This window comes from Cyanistes caeruleus, chromosome 6 (assembly GCF_971803275.1).
Source record: "Cyanistes caeruleus chromosome 6, bCyaCae1.hap1.1, whole genome shotgun sequence".
Classification (NCBI taxonomy): Eukaryota; Metazoa; Chordata; class Aves; order Passeriformes; family Paridae; genus Cyanistes; species Cyanistes caeruleus.
This window is the reverse complement of record NC_141706.1, coordinates 54,583,184-54,600,543: the sequence shown is the minus strand read 5'-3', so window position 1 is coordinate 54,600,543 and position 17,360 is coordinate 54,583,184. Positions and strand designations below refer to the sequence as shown.

At 37.9% G+C, this 17,360-nt stretch overlaps 1 protein-coding gene and 1 long non-coding RNA gene across 9 annotated transcripts in view; one reads left to right on the top strand and one right to left on the bottom strand.

Annotated features, from left to right (window-relative positions):
- The window catches only part of TUNAR (transmembrane neural differentiation associated intracellular calcium regulator), a 161,445-nt gene that overhangs the window by 51,122 nt on the left and 92,963 nt on the right, over nucleotides 1–17,360 (bottom strand). For all 6 annotated transcript variants that reach the window (XM_086893807.1, XM_086893799.1, XM_086893798.1 and 3 more), the window contains one exon: nucleotides 11,674–11,792. The gene's annotated coding sequence lies outside the window, so the exon portion shown is untranslated. The remainder of the gene's footprint in view (nucleotides 1–11,673; nucleotides 11,793–17,360) is intronic.
- On the top strand, nucleotides 922–13,730 carry LOC111929842 (uncharacterized). Of its 3 annotated transcripts, XR_015288262.1 has the most exons (7): nucleotides 922–1,431; nucleotides 1,777–1,817; nucleotides 3,009–5,077; nucleotides 8,794–9,048; nucleotides 9,503–9,574; nucleotides 11,987–12,091; nucleotides 12,390–13,730. It is a non-coding gene; the product is annotated as an uncharacterized LOC111929842 (long non-coding RNA). The 3 variants fall into 3 exon arrangements; XR_015288261.1 differs by lacking the exons at nucleotides 11,987–12,091; nucleotides 12,390–13,730 and having other exon boundaries at nucleotides 1,397–1,431; nucleotides 3,058–5,077; nucleotides 9,503–11,661; XR_002864877.2 differs by lacking the exons at nucleotides 8,794–9,048; nucleotides 9,503–9,574; nucleotides 11,987–12,091; nucleotides 12,390–13,730 and having other exon boundaries at nucleotides 3,009–5,549.

Here is a 17,360-nt window from a genome sequence, read left to right as displayed (position 1 = left end):
GACTGCAATAAACACTTGGGGGTGGAAGTATTAGATTTTTACAAAATGTCAGTAAAAAGGGGAGTAGGAATTGGAGAGAGCTGGTAGTGCTGTTAAAACAAAACCAAAAGGAACAAATAAAGGACAATTCATAGGCACAAAGTAACCTGAACTAGAGTGTCAACAGTCTAGGAATAAAATGAGAAGGGTGAAAAATAACTTATGACAAAGTAAAACATAGGAGAAAATTTATTATTATTAGAATATTAAGAAAAATGCTGGTCTGTTCCTCAACAGGAATCTTGAGAAGGTCACAATGTTGTCATCTTTGCTTCTATCTTCACTAAAAATGTCAACTCTGATCTTACAGCGAAGAAAATGAGCTGCAGAGATAGAGATGAGTAATAAAACCAGAACAGTGACAAACAGCTTGGAAAATAGTTAAATGAGATGTTCCAAGAGAGGCTCAGTGGAAATTCTCTGTAGGTATTTTCCTTAAGCCTGCCTTTTGTCCCATGGATGATAAATGATTATGTTTTGAAAACCTGTCAAAAATAAATTAGGCTCCACAAAACTCAGAAAAGCCACTCCTACATCTAATTAAAAAAAAAAAAGGAAAAGAGAGGAGAGACAGGTTAGTGGAGAGAAAACCACTCAGCCTACTTTCAGTTTTAGAAAGATCTTGCAATGAAAAGTCACACAAACCATTCACAAACACCTAAAAGACAGAAAAGTCGTGCCTGCATGAACCTTTCAATATCAAATTATAGTAAATTAATCTAATTATTTGTATGAGATCAGATTTGCTAAGGTGTAACAATGAAAAATAAATAAGATAAAAATAACCAGTCACAAGAGGAGTTGTTGGTCACAAGATCAAAATAACATGAAATTGGATGGGAGCGTTCTGCTGAAAGGTGGGAAGGCTCAGGAGAGGGATCTGGACAGGCTAGATCCATGGGTAAAGGCCAGTGGTGTGAGGTTGAACAAGGCCAAGTGCCAGTTCTGCCCTTGGGTCACTCACAACAGCCCCACAGTGCTGAGGACAGAGTGCACAGAGTGGCTGGGAAGCTGTGTGATGGAAAAGGACCTGGGGGTGCCATTTGACAGCAGCTGAACATGAGCCAGCTGTGCCCAGGTGTGGCCAGGAAGGACAATGGCATCCTGGCCTGTGCCAGCAGCAGTGTGGCCAGCAGGAGCAGGGCAGGGATTGTCCCCCTGTACCCAGCACTGGTGAGGCCACACCTCAAATCCTGTGTTCACTTCTGGGCCCTTCATGACAAGAAAGACACGGAGGGGCTGGAGTGTGTCCAGAGAAGGGCAACAGAGCTGGGGAAGGGTCTGAAGCACAGCTCTGATGAGGAACAGCTGAAGCTGTTTAGTCTGAAGAAAAGGAGGCTCAGGGGGGATCTGGTCTCTCTCTATACTCACCTGAAAGGAGGCTTTAGCCAGGTGAGGACTGGTCTCTTCTCCCAAGTAACAAGCAACAGGACAAGAGGAAATGGCCTCAAGTTGCATTAGGGGAGGTTTAGATTGGATATTAGGAAAAGCTTCTTCACCAGAAGGGTGGTCAAGCGTTGGAACAGGCTGCCCAGGGAAGTGGTGTAATCATCATTCCTGGAAGCATTTAAAAGACATGTAGCCTGGCACTTATCAATACGGTTCAGGGGAGGGCTTGGCAGTTCTACGCTGATGACTGGGCTTAATGATCTCAGGAGGCTTTTCCATTGTAAATGATGCTCTGATTGTATAAGCCAAAATTAAACTTCACTGATTTATGTATCCGCTCTCTGATAGAAGCCACAGGCAGGTGTCAAGGACAACATGAAAAAAGTATGGTAAGAATGTATTTAACTTTTATGTGGTAGGCTGTCCTGGTTTGAGTAAACATGCAACTTAATGACTTTCAGACCTGGAAGTTGCATCAATAACTATTTTGGGATATTCCATTCAAAATTAAAGTATATTTAAATACAATATTGCAGAATCTGATCTTTTCAAAAACCACTTACATCACTTTATTAATATAATAAATATAATATATAATTGTTATATACAGAGATCATACCAAAATTGCGGAAGTTTCAATCACTGAAAGATCTAGGAATAAAACTCCAAATAATCTTAAAAGCCTAATGAACATTCCTGCAAAACCAGAATCCATATCAGAGGGGAAAGAGAAAATGTTAGGCATTTAGATTACACTACACAGATAGAGGATAGGGAATGACAGATCTGCTCTGCAATAAAAGATCTGAGGATTAAAATGGATCAGACCAGAGCACATGCCAATAACATTGCCAATGCAAACATAATGCCTCAATGAAAGGCTGGCTGTAAGAGCTGGTGCATCATCCACTGGAGTTAATTTCCAGTTACAAGCACTGCTCCTCAAGAATAGTCTAGGTCATCTGAAAGGAGTTAAGAGAGCCGAATGAATGATAGAATTCAATAAAGTATTTTTCAAGAAGAGTTGAATGGGTCATATAATCTAAAGGAGAGAAATCTGAAAGGAACTTTAACAATTTTCAGACGTGAAAAAAGTAGCTGTGAGGAAAAGAGTAAGTAATTCTCCATGAACACTATGGATAAAGCAAGAAGTTTCATACTTAAATACCAACAACAAAAATTCAAAGACAGGTTTTGGAATAACTTTTGGCTAGACAAAGTTATTCACAAAACAGCTCCATTACTCCATTACTGGAGTTTATCTAGGAAAAGATAGACAAACACCTGTCAAAAATGCTTGGGCATAAATGACACAGATTCATGTTAAGGGAGTCTGGGTCTTTTTCCATTTTATTTTCTGTGTCCTTTCAGTTGTTTTTCTCTCTGTTTTTGCAGAGGAAAATAATTACTTGAATAAATTGCCAATGGATGCTGTAGAGTCTCAGTTACTTCTGGCTGCATTTAAAAATACAGCTATACTACTCTATTACTTCCTATGAAATGAAATGTCTTGCAACAGTTGGTATATGTGGCTTTATGCAGAAATAACTGACAAGGTCTTTCCTTATTTTTTTCTGAAGGAGATTGAACTACATGGTTCTAATTCTTTCTTCTGGTCTTACTATCTAGATGTTGCAAATAAATTAACTGAATACTGTTGAGTACTGCAACACACTGCCCACAGATGTTATAGAATTTTCATCCCTGGACAATATGCTGTAATTGACCCTGCTTTGAGCACTGGTTTGGACTGCACAGTCTCCAGAGGCCCCTTCTAGCTTCAGCTCTTGTGATGCTGTGACATCCTGTGATTTCTAGATTGCAACTACATTAAGTGCATCTTATCACCATGAATCAAGTGAAAACTCTGAAGCATTCAAGAATGAAAAGAATAAAAATCAATGTGAAGAGCATTTTCTCTCCTGTCATGGTCCACATGGCTTTTTTTTCTGATGTATCCTAATTATTTTTGTTCCAACTGGATTGCTTTTATAATGAAAATTAGGCTATTTTCTGCTGTTACAAGAGTGAGAAATGAATCTGGTGAAAGTTACAGACTTCGTGAGATGCCACCCTGTATGTATTTGATAAGCGGTGATACAAAAACATTGAAGGCAATTTGGTAAAACAGAGAACATGATGAGATGCTCCACATGAATTGGGAACTATAAAGACCAATTTAGCACAATAGTTTAGAATGGATATGAAATTTTAAATGAATAAAAGAAAAATTTTCAGTGAAATATGCTTAAAAGAAAAAATAGGCAAAATACTGGAAGATGTTCAGTGTGCAAAGAAAGACAGGGAATGAAGGCAAAACCAGGAGGAATCAGCTTCCACAGCCCAGCAAGGGCTGCTGTCCAGTTCTCTGCCTTCACCATTGAAATCTGGAGTTATGTCATATGCAAGTCACATCTTTCATATAAACCAAACCATTCTGTGAATGAGTGTTCTTCAGTAATGGTTCTTTTTAAAGGCTCCCAAAGAAGGTTTACCTTTATGCCCAGGATAGCAGAAGCAGGAAAACCTAACTAACCCATTTCTCTGTTGAGCTCATATTTTCAGAGTAAGATTCACTTCCTTTGATTTATCTGATCCCTCAGAAGAAATCATACACATAGAGAGAGCAAAAAAATCCTTCTCATGATGGAAGGAAGAGCTAGATGCTTCTAAAGAGGAGTGAGAATCACAAGTAAACACAGCAAGCACTATGCTAACCAGAGGTAGTAGTAACAAGATGACATGGTGTCCCCTAATTGATACTCTGACCTAAAAGCTTGTGCAAGCCTGACAATTAGAGACTCAAACCATCTCCTGGTTGTTGGCACTTATACCAAGTACTTTGGAAACAGAACACTCCTTAATTCACTTAAATGGCTGAAAAATGGAAGTGGTGATTATAATTTATGTTATAGATTAGAAGTTAAGTGCTCTTATGCAAGAAATAGAAACTCTGAATATGAGACCTTCCCCAGCCTGGTGGTTCAAACTCAAAATTTCCATCTTCCATCAGCATGGCTTATCAATTTTAGAAGGAAACTTTGGATAAAAATTGCTTTCCTGCTGAAGCTCCGTCATCATGCAATAAAGAATTCACTGTTCCCGTATACTAAGAAATTTACTACTCAAATTTACTAACAAATTGAGAATGTAATTTCATTTGAAAATGAAAAATAAAGGCAAAGTCACTGTTTAAGAGAATTCATCTGTGAATGGCAAATTGCCTCCTGAAGCAAATGCACTCATTATGCTCAAAGAAAGGATGAGATCTCCCACAGTTAAATAAAACTAGTAGGAAAAATAATTGCTTGATAAATCAGAGTAATTAAATTTTGCACATGTGAATGCTACTGCACCTCTGTCTTCAGTACAACAAGAAAGGAAAGAAACAGCGCATAAGGCTCAGCCTTTACTCCCTGAAAAAATGTATTATTGAAAGAAATAACACACCTTTTCCCTTTTAGCTCTTCACTAATGAGGAATGGGAAATCTTACCCCACTCAGCTATTGGGATCAGAGCAGCCAATAACTGCGATGATGTTATCTAATTCCAGTTCACCTCCTGCAAACATTCCACCAATCACTAATTGTCTTCTAGGATTTAAAAACACAAAACAACAGACTCTGCTTTTTTTTGGGAACCTGACAGGTAATTTCTTAGTTGATCTGTCTTATATGCTAATTTTTGTATACCAGGTTAATAACTGCTTCCTCATAAACTTCCATAGGAAAAATACCCATGAGGCCTTTAACTTTTGTAGGTATTCTAATTGCTCTGTATTAGATCTGAAAAGAAGTTTCTGCCATTTGAAATTTTCAAATTTCAAAAGTTAATTCTTGACCATTCAAACTATTTTTGTGTTTAGGCTATTTAAACAGTTATCTACATCTAGGCACACACACATTCCTCAGCTGTTCATTTCTGCAGTCAGCAGAAATCCAGCCAATGCAACCTAGAGCACAAGTCAGTTCACCCCAACTGAGGGAACCAGCAGCTGCTGAGCTGAATCACTCGCTCAGCACCAGTAACACCAGCCCTGATCTTTATTGACTCTAATAAAGGCTTTGGTACTGAGGGCTCAATCCATTGTCCACACAGAAGGAGCCAGTGCCATTTGAGATGGACAGCATAACCTGCCTGTCCTGTTGGCAATACATCTTACAGAGCTGTCAAGGTGCCTTGCATACTCCAGGGCATCTGAAATGGCAGCAGTTCCTGTGTGGGGGTGATAGAAGCAAGCCTTTAGGCCACAAACAGACTCCTGAAGGTAGGCATAACAAATTTAGATATCTCAGTTGTCAGCTGAATCTCTAGGATTTAGGAATTGGAGCAGCTTTATCTGGAAAGGCCATGATACTGCCATGGCATACGTAGCACTCATAAGCAGTGGTTATTATGGTTTCCCTCCTACTCAAGAGGCTAACAGGAGGAAAGCACAGCACAAGCTCATTCATATCTGTTCCTCAGGAGTACAAGGATGTGTTGCATACTCTATCTTCAGAACCAGCCACGCAGAAATCACCAGCAATTACTTTCACAAGAGTTACGGAAGAGTGATTTTGGGCTTAAGGGTCATTTTAGGCATAGCTGTATGATCAGATTTGGATGGTCATAAGTTAACTCCACATTTTATGTCACCTCAGGTTCTCAACGCATTTAGACACATTATTACAGGATAACATTGGAACTAAAAATTCACACCTCTCAGTTTATTCATGCAGGCTCAGTAGACGGCAAACCGGGCTACGATCCAAGCAGGAACTGGCCTGTGCTGCAAAATCTTGGGCAGAGGTGGCATCAGATACTAACCTTTGAGTATTTAGGTATACTCAGACACTTTGGTGCTGATCCACTCACTGCAAGATCACCACAAATTTGGCATATTGAAACATCAGGCAACAAAAGACACACGAAGCACTGAGAGAGAGTATCTATGTAGAAACATATTCACCTTTTGATGGTCCACTTTTGACAAAAGAGAAATTGCCTTTTATTAAGAGATTCTAAACAAAAAATAGTAATTTTTCTAACAGCTTAATGTTCTGTAAATATCAGTTCCATGAGCAATTTCCTTAAAAAAAGTTCAGGTAATCTTATTACTCATGTGATCTCTGTGCATTTAGTCTCCTTTTAACTTTTCCACTGCAGCATTTCTGTAGGAATTGACCATAATAAATGTGATTTTAAATGCAGTTTATACAGGTATAATTCCTGATATAACTTATCTATTTGGTGGTTAGCTATTCTTTTAGACTAGATGTTTCCAGATGACTGAGTAAGTTCTTTGAGCTTCTTCCCAACGTGCCTCTTGTGTGTATGCATCGTGTCTGGCAAAAACTGTAGTGTCCACTGAGAGAAAGAAGATGTGTAGCAGATGCTTGACTGCATTTCTTTTCCTGCTTGACTGCAGTGACTGCTTTGAGAAGTAAACAATTCACTTGGTAAAACAAACTGCTGCAAATGCTCACTATGGGTTGTATCATTTGATTATTACCTTGCTTATTCTCTTTCCCTAAACAGGTTTATTCAAATTCCCCTACCAATCTATATACTCCTGAATTTTTATCAGCTATATCTCTTCCCTCCATGCTGAGCCCACACTTCATTTTTGCTCCAAGACTGTTTTATCTATATGTAGGATTGGATTTTTTTTTGTTGTTTTTGTAAGGTACTTATTCTTGGAATTAGTTCCTTCTTTTTTACTAAGGGATGGCATGTTCTATAAAGTATTCAGTCTCTAAATCAGACAGTGAGAGAAAAAAAATGTGATGTCTCCCACTTTCAGATATGAAAGAGCAGCTGATGTCAGAAAGCAAGATAAAAAAGGTGACCTTAAAACAATCTGGTTCATAATGATGCTGCCTTTTAGTCTCAGTGTCCAGTTTATCTCAGAGCACATGCAGGGTGAAGACTGCAAAGTAAGACTAATGAGTATGGCAGAAACATGTGAAGTAATTCATCATCATAACAAAGCATAGCACAATTATCAGGAATTTCCTGTAGACCTGCCATGATTACATGGAAAGAAATTGTTTTGTCTCCTCAGTTAGAAGAGCAAGAATACTGAACCTAGAATACTAGAAAGGGATCATCGCCACCTATATACACAAATTATCCTTTTAGGATATGACAAATGTACGATTTGGCTTTCTTTTTGGGTTTGTACACTGAAATAGTATTCATTCAGTGCCTGGTCAAATGGGTCTCCATGTTCTGCAACAGGATACGTCACAAAAAACATAGGAAGAAGAGGCAGCTGGCTACAGGGATTGAGGAGTTAATGGGTGTAATCACAATACGTTTTTCATGCTTGCCAAAGACTTTATTGCAGCAAAAATTTCAAGTAAGAATGGAAGGGAAACCTTTAATTAGTTGGAATTTACTTATTTAAAAAAAAAAAAACCATCTCTGCTTGGTGTATCTTCCTGAGAAAAGACTAACATCAGCATCACTTTGTGAGTAATTTGGTTTGGTCCTGTTCCTCGTGTTTAGCTACCTGGAGTACAGTTTAGGCTGCTGTTTATTTGACTCTCCTCCCTGAGGACCACTCTTCTGTAGGAAAATTAAGCTATGCAATGCTTACACACACATTTCTTGCACTTCTGCTGGAGAACAAGACCCATTCTGAGTAAGAACTAATAATAGACAACACTGCAAGCAGCTGCTTGGGGCTCACATGCCTGAGAGATATAATATTAAAGGAGAAGTGCTGAAAGGAGCAGATAGATTGCATTGCTATCACAAATCTCTACTGTGTTTCAGTGATCATGCCACTTAGGTAAAGTGGGACTTTGAGAGCTAAAGTCTAATTAAAATAAGTGGGCGTTATATAACCATGCTCAGAAGGCAAATTTTCTGCAATGTTCCTTAGTGACTAGAAGCTGCCTTTATTTAAAGCATTTACACAACTCAGATCTAGCAATTTAAGGCTTGGAAGATGATAAGGAAATAAATTAGATTTTGGTACACAGCAGTCAAATTAATTTCAGGGGTATGTATAACTCTTAGCACTTAAGTCCCATAACACATCATGACCCATATCAACTGGAAGGTCCCAGTTATTCAGGAAAGGCTGGATAGCACACATCACACAGTTGCTTTTTAGAAGATGTCATCATGCATCATGACAAAAGTCATGTTTCAGGGAATGCCTTAGCTCCACTAGGGTATCCATTATGGTCAGGGCTGCATTGCTGAGGTTCCAGGGATGCATCTGGCCCAGGGAGTGAATTTAATCTTCCTGTCCTTTCTTTTGGTTTGTTTTAATTGGTTTGCCTCTGTTGCTTTCATTATTTTCTTCCTCAAATAATTTCCTTTATCAATCTTGTCTTTCCCATTTTTCTGTCTCTCCTGGTTTCTTCCAGATTCTTCCATCAGGATGGAAGTCCCATGGGGAGCTCCACCTGGCCCCTTTCTGCTAAGTACAACAGCCAGTCTTGGCAAAGTGAAGACATTCTTATCAGAAGCCATGGGGAACACTGTTGGGAGGGTCTGCTTTGGGTGCCACAGGTTGGTGATAATCTTTCACACCACTGCTGTCCAGGTAACCGTGCACCCACTGAGCTCTGCCAGCACTTTCAATTACACCCATGAAGGAGCCATGTAAGGTGCAAAGAGAGGTAAGTTCACTCACTCTGTCTGAGCCTGGCTTGCCAGCATTACTTTCTTAAGGAAGACTGCATAGAACTCAGTCTCCAGGGAGGGGGAGCCTGCTTCAATCAACCTTATGAAGAAAAATATATCAGCCTCAAATTAATTTCACTGTATGGATGAATTCTGCCAAGTTCCTGGAATTTTCACAAACCAGTTTCATCTACTCTTAATTTACTGATCTAGTTTTTAAAATGTAAACAACTTTCAAACAAAATTTTATTGCATTTGAATATAATTCTTGTCATGTTCTGTACTTTTCTGCTTCGCTTCCAAAGAATGTTGTGATGATTAACTCATGCATTATGTGATGCCATGTGTAATGCTCCCTTGTGACAATAACTCAAATTGCTATTTTCATGCTATCTTCCTGTCTCTCACTCTTGTTTTATTTTTACTCTATGCTTTTCCTCATTTAAACAGAAACATTTTCAAGAATATATTTCTGTCTCCTTCTGCCAACTGAGTGCCAACTCACAGAGTCTAGGACAATGGGTAAGTGGAAACATCCAGCTACCACAGCTTTGCTTCCAGTTGCTACAGAGCTAAATTCACTTTCCCAGGAATTCTCCTGGATCTTCATCTGCACAGCTCAGCAAAGCTGATCAAAACATCAGCAAGTTGTATATGAGCTCTTTGAATGCCTGGTTAGCCAATGAAGCGTACAGCAAGGGTACAGTTCAAGCAAGTAGGAGCAAGTTCATAGTTTCACAATTTTGTTATATTCAAAATAAGAGTCAGTACTTTTAAACTTTCATTCTGGATATCTATAGAGAAAGAGAGCTCCTGAATGTTAACTAATCATGGATGAAATGGAAATTATTTTTTCATTTCAAAAGACTATTATTCTTAACCTGAATAAACATGCAGATAAATCCATTTCATTTTACCATTTGAATAGAAGAAATTGGGCTATAATTTTAAAGCCCCATAATTCTGACAGTGATATAGGAACTCATATAACATGCATGGAGAACCTACAGCAAAGGAAAATCCTGAAAATCTAGGAGAGAAAAAAATTACAGCAGAAGACATGCAATCAAGAGAAATTTGAGGTTCCCTTGAATCCTAGCTGTCCTTGATCACATCAGTAATAACCTCTTACTGTTCACAAACTCCATATCCCAAATCTATCTAGAAAATGGTAAGAAAACTAAGGATAGGAAAGTTCAGTTTTCAGGAGAAAGCATAGTTTAATCACCTATTTTCCACCAAATGTTCTGTGCACAATTGTCCCAACAAAAGAGTAACCAGAATAAAACCAGGAAAGTCCATGCAAACAGATGTTTGAGGTTAATCACTCTTGTGAATCTACCCAGGAATGGCACTGGGAAACTCTATCATCTCGTAACAAGAAATACAGTCTAAAAAGATTGATTTAGAATCTTAAGTCCACTCCTCATGAGAGCAGGACTGTTCTTAAAATACTCTAAGCAGTAGTTTCTAGTTTAGCTTTAAATACACAAAACAATGGCTTTTCTCTTCCTTGTCTTGAAATCTATCCAAGTTTGGAATTCAGTATCCAGTCCTCAGTGGCTTTTGCTATTCTCCACTTTCAGTAGCTATATATACAACAGAAAACTGCAATTTACATTAGGTGGCCCTATATGAGTGTGCTCAGTCAGTAAAAATGTTTTCTGCATATAGGGACTATATGGATGCAGCCTCAATAGCTGCCAGACATTAGGATGGAAAAGGCCTTAGTCTTTCACATGACAGCCTGATCACCTGCTCTTTTATCCTATTACTCCCACAGAGAGAGCACCCCAAGGAACATCTCCAGTCAGACTGTTCCTCCTTGCTGCCAAGGTCACTTACAGACATTAGTAGATATTCATCTATCTTTAGCCAGTAAACTGAAAGACATTTCACTTTCTTTGTACATCCTCATCTAATAATGTTTCTCTCTGAATTGCCTCCAGTTCACTGCACTGTTAATTAACTTTTATGCACTACCAGAGATTAATGCATCTCAGAAGTGATTTAAGTGATTTCTCTACAGCTAGTGTTTCAGTTTCCATTCATAAAACACTTCAACCTATATTAGTCAAAACTGTCCCCCCTTGTAAAACTTCTCCATTTCCATAGTATCTCTCATTGTAAAGTAAAAAAGGGAAGAACAACAGAGGAAGTAAAAATTTAAATACCAATATTTGTCTTTGCCTGAAATACTCAACTTAGTTAGGGAAAAAACCCATTCTCTGAGTGTTTGTCAGCTCTGTACTTTCAACACACCATTTTCATTATTAAACAATATCTGAGCCTTGCCTTAAATACCAATACAATAGGACCTTAGTTGTTTAGCAATATTGTTTTAAGCTGGTTTCATACAAAAAAAACCCAACCCAAACCATGTAAGAACTACAAAATATGTCACTGTAGCAAGTATTTCTTTAACAGCCTGCAAACAGTACACAGCTTTTCCTGCACATTTTAAGGACATATCTAGAATTCACAAGCATTTTATCACCTAATTATTAGAGAGGCAATTTGCAAGAGTAAACAGTTCATACACTGTCTGAACCTCTTAGCATTAAAATGAACATGGATATCAAATTATTTAGTTACATAATAGCAGAACGTGTCTGACTTACACAAATGTTGAATCATTTAGAGTTTAAAGCTGAGATTTCCCAAACTGGTGCTCTATAGATTTCTGTCAGTGGTCTGCAGCTGAAGGTTTATTGCTGTCTGGATACACAGTATTCATTACCTATGAATAGTGGGGAGAAAAGAGATTAATAACAAACAAACTGACCAAGAAAAAATAGTTCAGTTTATCAACAGTAGTAAAACATTTTTTGCTAAAGACTGTAGTCCTACACTTTCTGTTAATAACTTTTGCATTTTATTATGATTTTGTCAAACAAACAAACAGACTGCTTATACTGAAATTTTCTTTTTCAGACTATTTCCTCTTTTCCAATCTATCCATTTATGAGAAAAAGAGTACACAAGATGTTATTTATAGGATATTTTTTAACAGGAAGAACACCATGAATTCAAAAACAGGTAAAAAGAGAAGTGTTAGCTGGCTTAGGAAGCCTGATGTCACTGATGATGGCTAAAAGGCAAAATGTGAATGTACAAGGAATTTAAGCAAGAAAAGGGAGCAAAACAATTACAACTTAATATTTTGGGACAAAATCAGGAAAGACATAATCATCTGATGCTCAAAGATTTCACAAAGAGGGATTCTTCCATGAGCCTGTAAAAGGACAAAAAATGTGTGCAAAAATGGGTGTGCTGAAGGGAATAGAAGAACTAGCAGTGAAAAGGTTAAATGCCTTTTTTGCCTTTGTCTTCACAGACAAAACCTGCTCCTGGACCTTTGTGTTTCTGCAAAGATGATGGGCAACCATCAGCAGGGGAGCAGTAGTCCAGGAACTGCCTACAGACTGAACATCCTCAGTGTAAGAGGCTCCTTTTTGTCCACAGAGGTGCCCAACATGACTGTGAGGTTACTGCCTGTCAGCTGGGAGAGACTGCAGCAGTCAGAGGAGGGCCCTAATGAGTAGAAACAAAGCTAACATATGTCCATTTTAGGGGAATGATGGCTACAACAGATACCAAGCCACAATCCAATACATAGGGACCTTTATTAGCTCAGGAAGCAGCACAGCAGAAACCTCATTAAGTCCATCAAAGTATCAACTTGGAGTTCTAAGCAAAACAAATGCATATCTTTTGGGCCCATTTTGGGATAAAAATGTGATTTATTTCACGGTAGGCCAAAGTATGCTTTTTAAACAAATAAAATGTTCAACAGTTTTGTTTTGTCCTACCCCAGGTAAACCATGACATATTTCAGTAGACATAATTTCTGCAAAGAGTTGCTGAATTTGGCACAGTATGGTATATATGTAGAAAACATTTGGCCAGGGTTTTGCTAGAACTGCCTCTGTGACTATCACAATTCCCCTTTATTCTTCTGTCATTGTCTGCTCATCTTATTTAACATCATTAATTCTAATTTCCATGCTAATAAACTCAAATAAAAAGAGGAACGAACATGTACTACTACACAGAAAATACACCTCTAAATTGCTGTCTCAAAAATACATTTCAAATTACTTTTTCTTTTTTTTTCTTTTTTTTAAACCAGTGATGGCTATAATCAAGTTCAGGAATACATTCAAGAATATTTGTTTATTAAAACATAAAATCTTTCCACTGCCACAAAGTGGAAACTCAATTGCTCAACAACCACAACCAATTCCAAACTTTCTCAGGTTTAATGAAACCACTGCTTTAACTGTGTTAGTTATCCAAGTAGTGCAACTTGCACTGCAGGATATAAAAGATTCATGTCAGTAGAGATTTAAGCTCAGAAAAGTAGAACAATACTTAATGGTAAGTGAACTGCATTGGAATATTCCTTAAAGCAATTTCTCTTTTTCCATGTCTGTGTTACACTCTATTTTACTTCATCCAAGCCAAGTGAAAAATTCAAATACTTAAACAAGTTAGGAGCTTACTGTTACCCCAAAATTCAAGAAAAACTTGTGGTCATACCCATTTGTTTCATAGAGACACTGGTTTCAGAAAAGCAAGAAATTGTGAGACCTCTTGGTTAGCCCTAAGTTTATAAGCAATAATGAAAAAGAATAACTCTAATGAAAGTAGCAGATTAAGTAGGAAGAACCTTCCCAGAAATGTAATTTTGGATGCTGAATGAGAAGCAACCTGCAAGAAAGATACACTGCAGTTCTTTCCAAAGCCTCTGTTTTGGTTTTCTCCTAGTGAGACAACAGTGAATAATGGAAAAATGGAAACAATAATTATATTGGCATCCTATATTTCTAGTCTTTTAATAGTTTTCCCTCTCAAATATGTAATTCCACAACTGCATTCTCTGAATATTTTAAGCTTGATTATAGAGTTCCTGCAACCTGTTTTATACTGTTTGTGCCAGGCAATAACCCAGAAGAAGGAAAACAAGCTAATACTTGGAGAGGTGCTGGGAGCATACCTCACATGCCACATAGCCTAGCCTCACGTACCTAACCAGAATTCGGAGTGCCATCTATGAAGACTGCTGCTTGGGAAAGTACAAAAGGTTAGATTTAGCTATCAGTGTTTTGTCTGAGTTCACCACAAATTTTAAATTTCCTCCAGTTACTTTAATGTCCACAGGGAAAAAACCTTGTATTCAATTGACCCCTTTCATTTTTAGATTGTTGTGCAGCTCTGGGCTTACATGCAGTGGGGTCAGGTGGGTCAATCCTGGCAAAGTTGGGGGTTTCTGCCAGATTTGATGAACAACATCATTCCTTTCAGAGCAAACAAATCTGTCTTCTCTAGCCTGTGGATTTCCTTTCATTGTCTCTCATTTTGTTTTTCACACATGTCACACTTACCTGTGTATATTTTCACCTAAGCTTGCATGCATGGGCTACAAGTACATGTCCTGCTTCAACCTTGCTCTATTTTTATTCCTATTCCATGTTGCCAGCACCTTCCTGTTGGGACATGCTCCCACTATACCTCCAAACCTGTTTTAGTGCACACAGCTCCCAGACTCTGCTACCTTCAAAAATTCAGCATGTTTCAATGCTGGTTTATGCTGCTACAGGGATTTAGGCAGCCCCACACCAAACCATGTCAGGGAATCAATGTAGATGAAAACTTAACAAGCAGAAAAGCAGTGAGCCTCTTTCTTCAACAGTGCTGGATTCTGTCATCTTCAGGAATTTATAGTACTATGGGATCAGCATTAAGAACTGCAGCTTCAGGAATTCTGACCAGCCCTGAAGTATAAACAATTAATGTTCTAAATATCCCTCAACATACCAATCTTGTTAGAGATGACAATGTCTGGAGCAGGAAAGCTTAATCCTCCCCAGCTTCAGTTTATATGTATGCAAGTCCAATTTTTTATTCCCAGGACATGTCTGGGAAGCATCGCAGCATATTGGCTCAGAGATAGCAATCTTCTCTGTCAGAACCTTCTCCAGTGGGGAGTGTGATGTATCCAAGACTTGGGATCCCTGGTTCAGCTTAACCTGAAACACCTCAGGAGCTTTTCCCATGGGTTCTCTTCTTTCTTATGCGTCCCTTATGCTCTCTGTTTTCCTTCTGTGAGCTGCAATTTTTAAATGTTGAGACAGACAAGAATCACAGGCCATTTTATTTCTGATACGGGTGTGGATGGACAAAAGAGAGAAGTATATTTCAATCTTTCTCTAGACTCAATTTTTGTTCTTTAACAGTTTAGTCTCCTAGTTTAAATAGATAGATAGATAGGCAATTTGAACTTGAAGGATCATGTTGTGAAAAACATGATCATCACCCCTCTAAGTATTCTGCTCATGTGTAGTGATTCATACCAGGCCTTATACTTTGGAAAGTTTGCAGTTCGAAATGTTAATTAACAGATATAGTCCATTTTCATATGTCTTCCTCTAAAGGTTACTGCAACAATATTTCCTGAAAATCCTTTAACAATTTAATGGCAGACTGGCAGTGGTATCATGACAAATAAATTTAAGTAACATACAGGTTGCAGTGACTGAAGTATAATAAAGCAATGTACTTCTTATAGAGATGTGACATGAAAAACATTGACCTGTGGTCTCAAGTAATTTTCATAAGACAAAAGCTTTCATGGTAATAAAAACAAATCAGTCAATGTTCTGAAAGACTAATACAATAACCCATCAGGGAAGCTATTCACTGTGTTAACTCCATTTAACAAAAGAGGAGTCATTACTATTCAAACTTTGCACTTAAAATTTGGTGATAACTTTAGCTACACTATGACAAAGCAGCCCTCTTGATTAATGGGAGATACCTCCAGAATTGACAGTGGGGCTCAATGTGGAGACATATGCTACCATGCTGGTCATATTGAACAAAAAGAGTTTGACATTAGGAACACTGGACTGGACTTAAATGACAGGACAGAATATTAATTGCAGAGAAGCTGAAGATAGTGCATGAAATATTGCTGTATCCAAGAATTTATTTACTGACAAGTAACTAAAACATGAGGAGGATGGAAGAGGGGTTAGGAGTGCAAATACTTCTTATGGGAAGGAGAAAAAGAAAGGAAGTGGAAAAAGTATTTTCACTCCATGATTCCCAAATTGATTCTCAAAAAATGGATACTACACTGCTTTTCAAGAGAAACAAATTGTGATTTATAATTTTATTTTCATGGTGAAGAAGTTGTATTGCTATAGCCTCTGAGAAAGGGAGAAATTAAGTGAATTACAAGCAGTCTGGGGTACAGGTAGAAAAGAATCACAGATTATGATTACAAACTGTGTTTTAGAACTATGAGTTCATCCTTAGACACACACTCAGCAAACATCATTTCTTAAGGAGCTGAAATGTTGTAATGATTCTTTTCTTTGTAAGCCTCACTCATTTGCAAGAATTTTTGCAGTTCTGATTTATAAATGAGACTGTATTTGGAAACATCAAGGTACCAAATAATTAGCTGAAAGTCTTTTAAAATACCAGAAAGATTTCCTTTTTGTCCACTCCTTTCCTTATCCAGCACTGAATTCTGGAGACTTTACACAACTTAACAAACCAGTTTGGTCTTTATCTCTACCACAAACAACTCCACCTAAACCCAGTCAGGATTTTTTTCCAATTGCATAAGTTCCACTCATTTATGCCAAACACAGACTGTCAGCTGGGACTCTGTGGAATATACCACAAAAAGTTGTGAACTATTTATTTGAGAAAGGATAAACAGACACGCAGAGTAGAATAGAAAGGCAGAAAAAAGAAGATAAAGGAAAGGAAAGAGTTGTACAGGCAGAGCTGAAGAAGGCATTACAGATAAAGATACACAACATCTCTACAGGATTAACAAAATATAAGGTAGTCTGTCTATGACTGAAAGGGCTGCAAGAAACAGGAGTGTTTGAAAGTTGTTCAGAAGACTTGTTCCTGCTGATGCAACACGAATGGCTAATTATGATGAATATAATGCTGAGATATTCCACCTGAATTCAGGTCTACCAGGTACCACACAAACAAATTTTAATGCCCTATCATCTTAAGATATTAAATGATAGGGATAGACAATGAAACAAATCTGAGAGAAAAAAAATTAGACAATATCCCTATTAATTTATCTGTCTTTAAAACTAGATTGTGAAGTCTTCCAATACTTCCAATAACAGCAGCAGGTGCCACATTAAAATATATCATGGTAAGAAAATAAAGGACTTCACCCTCACAGAAGACAAAGCACTCAGGTATTCTGGACTACAGGGAAAAACCCAGTCTCAGCAAAGATGAAAAACTACTATCTTTAACCAAG